At 41.8% G+C, this 11,316-nt stretch overlaps 2 long non-coding RNA genes across 3 annotated transcripts; one reads left to right on the top strand and one right to left on the bottom strand.

Annotated features, from left to right (window-relative positions):
• Positions 1–3,155: 3,155 nt before the first annotated feature.
• On the top strand, positions 3,156–9,442 carry LOC123190779 (uncharacterized). The gene is made up of 3 exons (XR_006496565.1): positions 3,156–3,367; positions 8,041–8,154; positions 9,104–9,442. It is a non-coding gene; the product is annotated as an uncharacterized lncRNA (long non-coding RNA).
• An 810-nt stretch (positions 9,443–10,252) lies between these two features.
• On the bottom strand, positions 10,253–11,310 carry LOC123190772 (uncharacterized). 2 transcript variants are annotated; one of them, XR_006496562.1, is made up of 3 exons: positions 11,148–11,310; positions 10,552–10,959; positions 10,253–10,464 (listed from the first exon to the last, which is right to left on the bottom strand). It is a non-coding gene; the product is annotated as an uncharacterized lncRNA (long non-coding RNA). The 2 variants fall into 2 exon arrangements; XR_006496564.1 differs by having other exon boundaries at positions 11,095–11,310.
• Between the last annotated feature and the right edge of the window lie 6 nt (positions 11,311–11,316).

Below are 11,316 nucleotides of genomic sequence, written 5' to 3' on the forward strand. Positions count from 1 at the left end.
GTGGCAATCTCTCGACCCAGAACTCACGCTGGCCATGGCAGATGTAAGGGAACGATGATGAATGACTTGTTTGTTTTTGTGGATGAGGAGTTGAGGAGCAATGTGCAGTCATCTTGGAGTAGTAGTATTTATAACCAAGTACTAATACACTCCTAAGTGGGAAACCGTTTAGGTTTTGATCGGTGTGAACATGTTTGCAATTTGGAATGTGACGGGACGCAAGCTCAAAATTTACTGACGGTTATAAGTGAGGCACTATTCTCGGAAGGCGTAACGTGGGCACGTACGCCTTCTCGGCCACGTACGTGGCGTTTGCATCATAGGGTGCACCGCAATAGGCAACATTCGCACACGTCTTGTTCCAACAACCGTGCACGCTCGTTATTACCATTGCGCATGCTTCTTTTTAATTAGAATGTGTGTGCCCGTCTAGCGCACACATGTTGATCTATCTAACTGTTTCAGTTTGTTGTGGCCAATCACAAACAGTTCATCCGTGTGAAGTGTATGCCATCAATCGCACACTTTTTTGCTAATAATCGCAGAAACATTGATCTGGCTGACCCGTTTTTGTTCTGTTGCCTAATCGCAAATAGTTAATCCTTCTGAAGCATATGCCCTCAACTGCACACATCTTTATCTAGCTGCACGTTTCTATTGTTCCTCCCATCAAAATCAGTTCATCCGAGTGAACCGTATGCTGTATATCGCACACGCCTTCATCTGGCTGCCCGTTTCTTCTGTTCCTCCTCATCGCAAACAGTTCATTGAACTAAACCGTATGCCCTGCATCGCACACGCAACTAAAATCTGAACCATGTTTGATGGCTCCGACATCGCAAACGTTTTGCACCTTTTTGACGGTTCTTTTACACCACCGTTTGCGATTATTGCATCACACACAGTTTCATCGAAGGGTCTCTGATCGTAGTGTCGCGTTAGCAACATCGTGCAGTAGTGTATATCTTGCATACGGATACCCATGATGACACTTGGGTATTCTATTGAGTCACTTGATATATGTTTTGGTAATCAACTTGCGAGCCCCCGTGATGACATTGGGGTAATCTAGGCATAGAGGTTGATACACATTTTCATCCTACTTTCTTCGATAGGAGCTTTGGAGTGATTCTTTGTCGCACATTGAGGTATTATATACGATTCAATTATGTTAGCACTATTGAGAGATTGCACTAGTGAAAGTATGAACCCTAGGTCTTGTTTCCAACCATTAAAATACCATTTGTGCTCACTTTTGTTACTTTCTACCTTGATGTTTTTATTATTTCATATTACAAAAGCCTATATCTACTATCCATACTACACTTATATCACCATCTCTTCGTTGAACTAGCACACCTATACAATTAACCATTATATTGGGTGTGTTGGAGACACAAGAGATTTCTTGTATTCGATTGCAGGGTTGTTTGAGAGAGACCATCCTCATGCTACGCCTCCCACAGATTGATAAATCTTAGGTCATCTACTTGAGGGAAATTTGTTGATGTCCTACAAAACTCTACGCTTGCAGGCCCAACAGAGTCTACGAGAATAAAATTTGCATAGTGGACATCATGGCCATGGCCTCCTCTCCATCATCTGGTCCTGTAGTGGCTGCCCTTCATGCGAGCAAACAAGCCCCCTGCCCGGAACTGGAGGGGCTAGACCTGGGGGTGCTCTCCCTTGGCAACGGCTCAGTAGATGGTTGGCCATGCATTCACTCCGTCAGTAGTGTTGTCTCCTGGACGTGCATGGTGCTCAAGCGGGTCCCTTTGGGTACATTTTACTCTGGCGGTTGGTGTGGGATGTGGCAGGGCGGCTTTGGGATAGGTGGAGGGGAAGGACCAGCTGGTGGCCCTAGTGGTCTTCACGCGAACTCATCGTTCTACCTGCGATCGGTGCTCTTCGATCTTGCCATCGGCGAGTTCCGAACTTATCATTCGAAGGAAAACAAGGACTAACGCATATGACGCTCTTTGAACACCTTGATTGGATAGGGGCGGTCTTATGCACCCGCAACATCATCATAATCAGCTTCACTGTTGTATCGTGAAGCTCTGTTTTTGTTGACACCTTCGAACATGTTTGTACCAAGATTTCCAAGGGAACGGAGGACTTGCAAGTGGCGAAGGCGAGGTCTTGGATGCGATAAAGACTTTGCTTCAAATGCAGTTCATCAGATTTGACTTGCAGGATATGTTTCCGTCCAGACCGGACACGAGTTCCTGTGAGCTGGTGGTACGTGACTTGCAGCAGTGGCCTCCACAAATGGGGGCGGCAACATTGGAGGACTTCTTTGTTGGTGGTGCTATCGAGTCGTGATTTTCAGGGTGAAAGCCCATGGTCTGGCCTTTATTGGTTTGTACCTGGCGGTGATCTTGTTGAAGGCATTGTTTTGGGAATGCGGTTTTTCTTCATGTGAAAATCTAAGATCTTTAATTGGGCAATGACGCATTGTTTCCTTCATGAAGATAAAGAACCTTCTTTGCTACTTTAGTGGTGGTTAGAATGTTGCTACTGCTGGTGATTGATTACCGTGACGGGTCTTTTTTCTCTTTCTTTGTTCCCTTTTTATTTTACCTTTTGTCGTATGCATCATGAGGGTCTCTTTGATTCAAAGGATTTTCATAGGATCTTTAAAGGATTAGAATCCTTAGGAATTTTTTCTATGTTGATGGTTTGATTCGTAGGATTGAATCCTATAGGATTTTTCCTAAGGATTCATTTGTACTACATTTCACAGAAAGTCTAGCATCCACTCAAACCTCTTGGAAGAAATCCTTTGTTTTTTCCTTGACACAATCAAACAAATTCAAATCATATAGGGATCTAACGAACATGCCATTCCAATCCTGCGTTTTTCCAATTCCTATGTTTTTGTGGCCCTATGAATCAAAGAGGCCCTGGATGTTTTTAGACATCTCGTTGATGCAGAGTTTGACTTGGTATCCGTTTGATATTAATATATAATTGCTCTTTAAAAAATATGTCAGCACGATGTTCTCACGCGTGCGATCCACCTCGTGGTGACGGAAACCACCTACCCGCACCCACAGAGATCCGGTGCCGCGTGGCGGGCCCACATGACATCGAGAAGGCGATTTCCCCTCTTCCTCCCCCGAAGAAAAAGTCTTGTTTCTACTCGCGCGGCCCAACGCACAGTGCTCACGCAACCCCACCCGCCAGCCAGACGGTTTAAAACCAGAGAGAGAAAAATAATGCAGTTCCATTGTTCAAACACCTCTCCCTCTCTCCCTCTCTCTCCCTTTCTGGACCTCTCACGAGCAGGGGCGCCTTTCCTCCCTCCCATCCTCCTCCTCCTCCGGTCGATGGAGGAGCCGCCGGACCACGCCACGGCCACGAGGTACGTGCGATGCGAGCTTTCCCTCTCTCCAGACGGTTTGATTTATGTGTGGTTCGGGCGAAATTCGCGATTTCATGGTGGAATTATCTGGTCCTCTGCCTTGCGCTATTGTTGACCGTGGGCTTCAGTTTTGTGGCTGGTGCTCGTTTGTTTGAGGGTTCCATTCCCGATTCGGGTGGAATTCGTCATCCTCCTTGTTGGTTGTTCGCCCGCGAGCTGGAGCGGATTTGATTGGAGGGGGGGTTGGACATGGGGTCTCGTTGAGGAGGGGATCGGATGATGTGGGATTGCAGGTCTGGTGCTGGTTTGTGCCCCCCTGATTGGATCTGACGGTGTAGTTCATTGAGAGGTTTCGGCTCGCGGATTAAGGATTTGAAATGCATGGCTACGTTGGGCTGCACTTCAGATTCTTGACGGAAAAAGGTTACTGAGATTGCAATATGACATTGCTGAATTGGTGGAAGGTGCAGTGCAGATGCAAGCATAGGGAAGTATTGCCTTTTTAAGGGGGGTATGGATGTCAGTTTTCCACCTCTTGTCACCTGTCAACTAACTCCATTTGTGTCGCTAGCATAGTTGGAAACTTTGAATTGACATTGTGTCACTTTTCGGAAAGACACCTCAACAACTTTGTTCTCCACTAAGGAAAACAACGCTGTCTCTTTATCGTCATGAATGATGACATTTCTCAATAGCCACACTCACCTAAGGAAACAAATGGATCCTGGGCTCTCAGCCTGGTTTTTCAATAAAAAATCAGTAAAATAAGACAGTTTGGAGCTTCAGAAATTCTGAATTTTTTTTCACATGTAGATGCTCACTACATGCCTGTAAATTTGAATATTAATTTCTAGGCTACAAATATGTGGATTTTAACATGTCTACTATTTGCTACACCTTCCGTTCCATAAGAGGTAAATACACTGCAAGTCATAGAACTTGCACGCGACGGTCAGTATGGTGCATAAACTTGTAAAATATGTGTTTCTGGTCATCTAACTTGTCCCTCCGTTCATATACGGTGCTTTCTACCGTATTCAGCTGTATCATGTCAATACATGGCGTGTCAACGTGGCAGGGGTCCATTGTCAGCGGTGGGTAACCCGTGTGCACTATTTTTTTTCTTCAGGAAGCACCCTTGCATATTTTTATTTATGCAAAAAAATCCTTAAATAAAATGAAAAATGATGAACGAACATTGGGATTCAAACAGAACACCTGCTACGATCCGCCACGCTTCGATAACCAATTGACCTACATATTGTTCACACTCTTGGAGCACAATTAGCTTTATATAAGAAATATTGTGCGGCCTTAAAAAAAGACAGTACAAGCTAAAATAGAAACCAAAACGAGAAAAAGGGAAGGCACCGGTTCGAACCTATGACCACATTTTTTAGAAGAACCTATGAACACATAAGCTCGCCGCGTGTGGGAGCACCAACCATCCGGCCACAATGAGTTAAAAAAAATCAGCCACAATGACATTTAAATAGATAAACACAATTTATCTTATGTATTCTTCTTTCTCTTTTCTATTTACAATAAAATATAGTTCATAATGAATATACGTCAATTTCTTTCGGACAATCAACAGAACTCATTATAAATTCGAAAATCTAGATAAAAAAATTATATGTAAAAAATAATGTACATAAATTTTTCGGAGAAATTAACTATTTTTTGTTTGAATTCAAATAATTTAAAAATTAAAATATGGAAAAGTGAATATAGTGCACAGTAAATATAGTGCACAATGAATATACACATTTTATGGGGACAAATCAGAAAACTTTGTTTCAAATCGAATAATTCAAAATTTGAAAATCTAGAGAAAAGGAATGTGGCTCATAATGAATGTAAGTATTGTTCGGACAAATCATCTAATTTTTGTTTGAATTTGAATAAGCTATATAAAAGAAATACAGTTCATAATCAATGTACGCAAATTTCTTTCAAACAAATCACTGGATATTTTGTCTGAATTCGAATATATTAAAATTGGAAAATCTTGATAAACGAAAATACAGGTCCGAATGAAATTTACGTAATTTTTTCCCGGAAAAATCAAATAATTTTTTTCTTTAAATTCGAATTTTAAATTAAAAATCTAGATAAAAGAAAATGTTGTGCAGAAGGAATGTATGTAATTTTCTTTCAAACAAATCAGTAGAAATTTTGTTTGAATCTGAATCATTTTGAATTGGAAAATGTAGAGAAAAGAAAATATATTCAGAATGTGTACTTTTATCCAAGAGGTGATATACCTTAGTAGTCCAAATGAAACAGCAAGCACGATCAGTTGAGGTGGTTAGGTTGTTAGCGCCATTACAACAGTTTGTAGTTTCGAACTCGCTCCGTCCCTTTTTTTTCCAGCCAAATATTTTTACAGCGAATACTGACGGCTGAGACCCAGCGGACAACTATTGTTGGAGTGCTTTTGTACAAAGTTAAAAAACGAGGGTGTTTTTGCAGAAAAAACATCACGTGCACTAGGCACTGACAAATGGGCCCTTGCTACACCGGCATTGCCATGTAGGCAGCAAATACATCCACGTACGGAAAATATGACCGTATTTGCACACCCGCACAAGTTTAATGACCAGAAACACGTATTTTGTAAGTTCGTGCACCAAACTGATCGTCGTGCGCAAGTTGTAAGACTTCTAATGTATTTAACTCGTTCCATAATCTAGTGTATATAGATATTTTCAAAAATCAAACGTCGTTAACTTTGAACAAGTTTGTAGAGAAAAATATCTACATCTACAATACCATAAATATCATTATATACATCATGAGTGGTAGTTTTATATTGTGCTCCCTCTGTAAAGAAATATAAGAGCGTTAGATCACTAAATGCTCTTATATTTAACGCTATTATATTTCTTTACGGAGGGAGTACTTATTTGGTATTTTTTATGTTGATATTTTTCTCAACAAACTTGGTCAAACTCTGCAATGTTGGAATTTTCAAAAAATATACACGCGATATATTATGGAACGAAGGAAGTATTACATATTCCCCCATTTACACCTACAGGCAGATCCTTACAGGATTGATGTTACGGACTGAGTTGTCAAACTATGTTTGGGGATTAGGGAGGGTGGGGTCCATTAGTTAAAAATCAAGGGGAGCAGTTATTGGTGGGAAAGGAGTCCGTAAGCAGCAGTCCGTAGGGGATCCCGTAAGTCTAGCATTTTTGTTGTTTGTATACCCACAATTTAGAAGTTTTTTGAATGAAATGTGTAGCAAGGGCCCATTTGTAGGCCATGTCTATATTTTCATGTTGGATTTTTTTCCAAATAATTTGGAAGCTTATCAACATGATTTCTTCTTTTTTCAAAATTTCCAGGCTCCCTGGAGCCAAGCGGCCGCACTCTAAGCATTCACACATTGCCCTAGAAAGAAACTTTTGTTTGCTAAATCCTACAGATAATTTACGCTCCCCACAACACTGTCACAGTAAACAAGTTTAACTGCCTTTTATTGAGCACAGAAAACAAAAGAATTATCTTGATTACATCCTCTAGTTAGTCATATTTTTACGTTTCCAGCTTTTTTACTTTTGTTGGTGAAATTCATAGCAATCGATATGAAAAAGTTGTACAAGAAGCCCAAAGTTGTAAAAAACAGTTCCTTAGGGCAACTCCAACGCGGATCACCAAACCACCCCTAAACGTCCGGACCGGGGTGTCCGGACGTTTTTAGCAACCCAACGCGGTGCTCAAATGTCCGTAGACGCGTCCAGGCATCCAAAATCCCGCAAACCGTCCACTAACTCGTGGGAGGTTTGTGGGAGTTCGGACCTTCGCCACGAAAGCTTCTGATACCCTTTGCCCCCCCAAATCCCCTCTCCCGGACCCCTTTCCCCCACTCTGTCCCTCCCCTTTGCTCTGTATCCACACCATCCGAGTTCGCCGCCGCTGCCGCTCTACCACCCTGACTGCCGCTCAGGCCTTGCTGAACATCCGCCGCCGCCGCTCTACCACCCGAGCTTCCGCTCAGGCCATGCTGAACATCCGCCGCCCCACCCACGCTCCTGCCCGCCTTGGACTACGCCGCCGTTTCACTCCGGATCTGTCCGCAGCCAGGTATCCCCCACCCCTGTTGATGCCGTCCATGGTGGACACCACGCCCGGCAAGTGTTCGGCCAAATGCTAATGAGAATTTTTTTGACGTTATCGTTGTTTACTTTGAAGCAAACATGATGACCGTATGAAAGAAAACAGGGGCGGATATTTGGTGCATAGGGTTGGATGGCCGGTTTCCCTATCGGTGTCTACGGATGCGTAAGCGGGCGTTTGGTGTGTCCGATTTGGTGATCCGCGTTAGAGTTGCCCTTATTTCAGCCCACCCATGGACCCATTCTGCATATATTACAAAGGAAAATACGTGTGAATTCTTGGCATTCCATTTCTTACGTTTTAAAGATGGAAAATAAGTTGTGATTTAGTTTTACGATGCATAGTGGAATTGAGAAGATCCAGCTCTGGAACTTCCGGTTCCAATCGGAGCATATAGATCCGTAAATGGATTTGTATGTATAGCCACTTCAGTCGTGCTCCTCGTTTCTCGAATGGAAAAAAAGTATCTTCTTTCTGAGAACATGCTCTACTATTTTGCATTTGTTAATAGCACTGTTATGATTTATTATTATTATTTTCTTTAGATATTCTTAACATATGGATTAAGGAATTTATACAAGAGGGAAGCCTGTTCTTGTTTCAGCCGGATCTCAGACTCATAATTGATTGAGTTGGAAATAAGGAAAGAACACTTCTTGGTAATCACTAAATCTTGTTTTTTGTACCATCACTTTTTGTTGAAGTATGCTCACTTGCCATCATTTGTTTTGTGCATATCGTTATCTAGAACTGACGACTTCCATGAGCCCATTAGAACATGCTTGTGATGATTACGCTTTGGTAACTTCAAACATTAAACTAAAAAAAGACTTCAAACATTGCATGATGTCAGCAATCTGAATGAAGTAGCCCCTAAAAATGTGAGCAATGCATTTGAGTGATTATATTTTATTGTTTACCTGCCAATCATCAGCTAATGAGAAATTTTCTGCAGAAGGTAAAACTAACTCTCCAACAGGGCATTTATTGATTGAAACATAATAACTGGGATGGTTAATGATTTTCTTTTTAGCCTTTGTCCTTTACAGACTGGGCACTGACAAATTACAAGTAGTGTCATTTTTAACTTCTGCCACTAAGTAGTTGGATGTGTAATTGCCTACCGCACAGTTCACTAGATAAGCCTAGTTCTAAATTGCTGTTTGTAGGAAAAATAAATATTGTAAAATTTTGCAATTGAGAACAAGTAGATAATAGTTGGGGTATAAAAAAGGAAGTTGTATTTTGTTTTTTTTGGCATAACAGCTACACTTTGGTATGCTGTAATATGAACGGTATATCTATTTGTTCTCGTAATGATGGATCATAGCTATCATACAATCCAAAGATATACATTGGTTAACAACTAGACCATTAACTCAGTGAAGACACCAACTACTAATTAGTAGCTATTGATAGTTCAACTACGTTGCAAAATCCCTCAAGCTAAATCATAGATCATTGATAAACACGTAACATGCGAAACTGTGATATCGCGGGCTAGAGAAGAGGGATGAGAATGATGGGACGATGGAGACGCGTTTTTATCGTTTTGGAAGGAACTGTTTTGGCTACATGAAGGTTTAATATTATCCTACTGTTGTGCAGAGAACATCGCATTGTTCCAACTAATATCCAACTAGGAACGCGCACAGATTTGAGTGGCTAACATAAAGATCTTGTGTGGGTGCCAGTAAATTCGACATACAACTCACAAAAATCAGCTGATGAAGGGAACCTTTTTAAGTTATATTCCACCCTGCAACTGTACTATGACCTTAATTTGTTCTTTGAGAGTGACTTGTGCCTTGACCTGTGCTGTGGTACCTGTACCTCTGTAGTAGCAACGACAATAGTGCTAAATACAGTTGACCTGATGATATTGCTCATCACCGATAGGAAGAATCATTTCGTTTTCTCCTTTCCCCAATCATAATGCCCTTTTCTTCTCGTACTGTCAATTTTTCTGTATTTGAGTGCATAACCAGTCAGATAAAGTGCCTGCCCATCTAAAATTTTGGTTATATCCGTTTATAGGGAGGGGCAAAGAGACAGCTTTGTTACCTCAACTTGACCATGCACCATCATCTATTAGCAGCCCATTGAAAAGGTCATGATGAACTGAATTAGGCGCATTATCCGGTACTAGCCAATCAGGACTACAGTAGACGGATATAGCAGTGCTCGTTTTGTACCATCTACCTTAAGGTTACTCCATGACCAACAGAGAAGAAGACAGCTACCCGATTCTATTCTGAAGTATGAGCTATGAAAGTTCGTAGTTAGGACTATATGCTCTGTTTATCGAACAAAAACTCTCAGCCTCCCGGGGAATATTAGACAACACAGAAGTGTTTTTGTTCAACCTTTCCAAAAGATTAAGCCACATTTCCACTAAATCTGTTAAATACGGAACTCATCCAGGGCATCAATTGTGGATCTAAAAAACGGTGGATCTCTCGAGGTTAGGTAAGCTGTTCTATTCACAGCATGTCCAAATTACAGGCAGGTAGCTTTGTAGGGATGTGTTGGCCATAGGCCCATAGCTGTGGCTTCCTCCTTGTTTCTTTCTCCCTCGTTTTGGACACGCTCATTCCGGGATTATTAGTTCGTTATCTGAAACCAACAGCCATCACATTTTCAATGCTGACACTGACGCCTGGGGGCATTGGCAGTGGCGGACCCAGGATTGGCTGACGCCCCAGGCGAGAAACTAAGGGCTAAAAACTACCCAGAAAAAACTTCAGTTTCAAGGCATGCAAAAGTCAATCTATGTTGCATAACTAATAAGAAATCAAACATAATATGCAATGACAACATTTGTTCCTTGATGGGTCAACTAATAAAGCAAGACAAATCAAAGACCATATGTAGCATAGATCGATGATACAAAAGATTGATACCAAATCAAAGGATTGGTTGATCTGAGCCTTCCATGACTACATCTTCGATAGCAGAAGAAGCTAAACCTTCAATCATTAATTTTGAAATGCAAATCAGTGCATAATATAGTAGGTAAAACTAGTTAATGATAGATGTAAAATATGAAAACTTACGTCTAGGACGAGGCAAAACGCCTTTACGTGTGCGATAACCTTGAAATCGCTCGATAATCTTTGATTCTTCAATACTAACAAATACATCTCGCTCAATGTAACACACCATTCTATGATTCATCCAATCATCACCCATTTTGTTCCTTAATCCAGTCTTGAGAATGCTCTTTCCACTGTTGCAAACCGCAACAGGTAAAATCAATGCTAACTCAACAAGACGGTAAACCAAGGAAAAAAGTTGTGTGCATATCACTTTTAACCATATTCACGGCAAGATGACCAAGATCATTGCAATTCATCAAATGTGGATCACCTCTTGCTTCCCGGATGAATGAGTCTAGTTGGTTTCGGTGGTTCGAACTTGAAAAAAAAAATCAATGTCTTATTTCTTTTACTCATCTTGTGTTCCTGTAAAATTTTAGAGAAACAAAAATGTCTCAATATCAAAATCGGTTTCTATATCTAACAAGCATACAAACAGTGGCATCTAGCATCTAAAATCATCATCAGATAAACAAAAGCATGGCATCAAGCTATCAAAACCTGAGAAAGTGACTAAGTGAGGACCGAGCAGTGAGCTGTGAGCCACTGACTACCTCGCCGGACGCCGGGCAGCTTGCAGGCTGCAGCCTCGCGCCCTAGCCTGGGTCGCCGCCTCGCGCCCTCGCCGGACACGGCGGACAGGGCAGCAGGCAAGCAGCCGCAGCGGCGCAACCGGGTTCCTCCTGGGCCCGGGGGGAGGGGGCGCTGGAACGAAGACTCGAG

This window comes from Triticum aestivum, chromosome 1A (genome assembly GCF_018294505.1).
Source record: "Triticum aestivum cultivar Chinese Spring chromosome 1A, IWGSC CS RefSeq v2.1, whole genome shotgun sequence".
In the NCBI taxonomy this organism is placed as follows: domain Eukaryota; kingdom Viridiplantae; phylum Streptophyta; class Magnoliopsida; order Poales; family Poaceae; genus Triticum; species Triticum aestivum.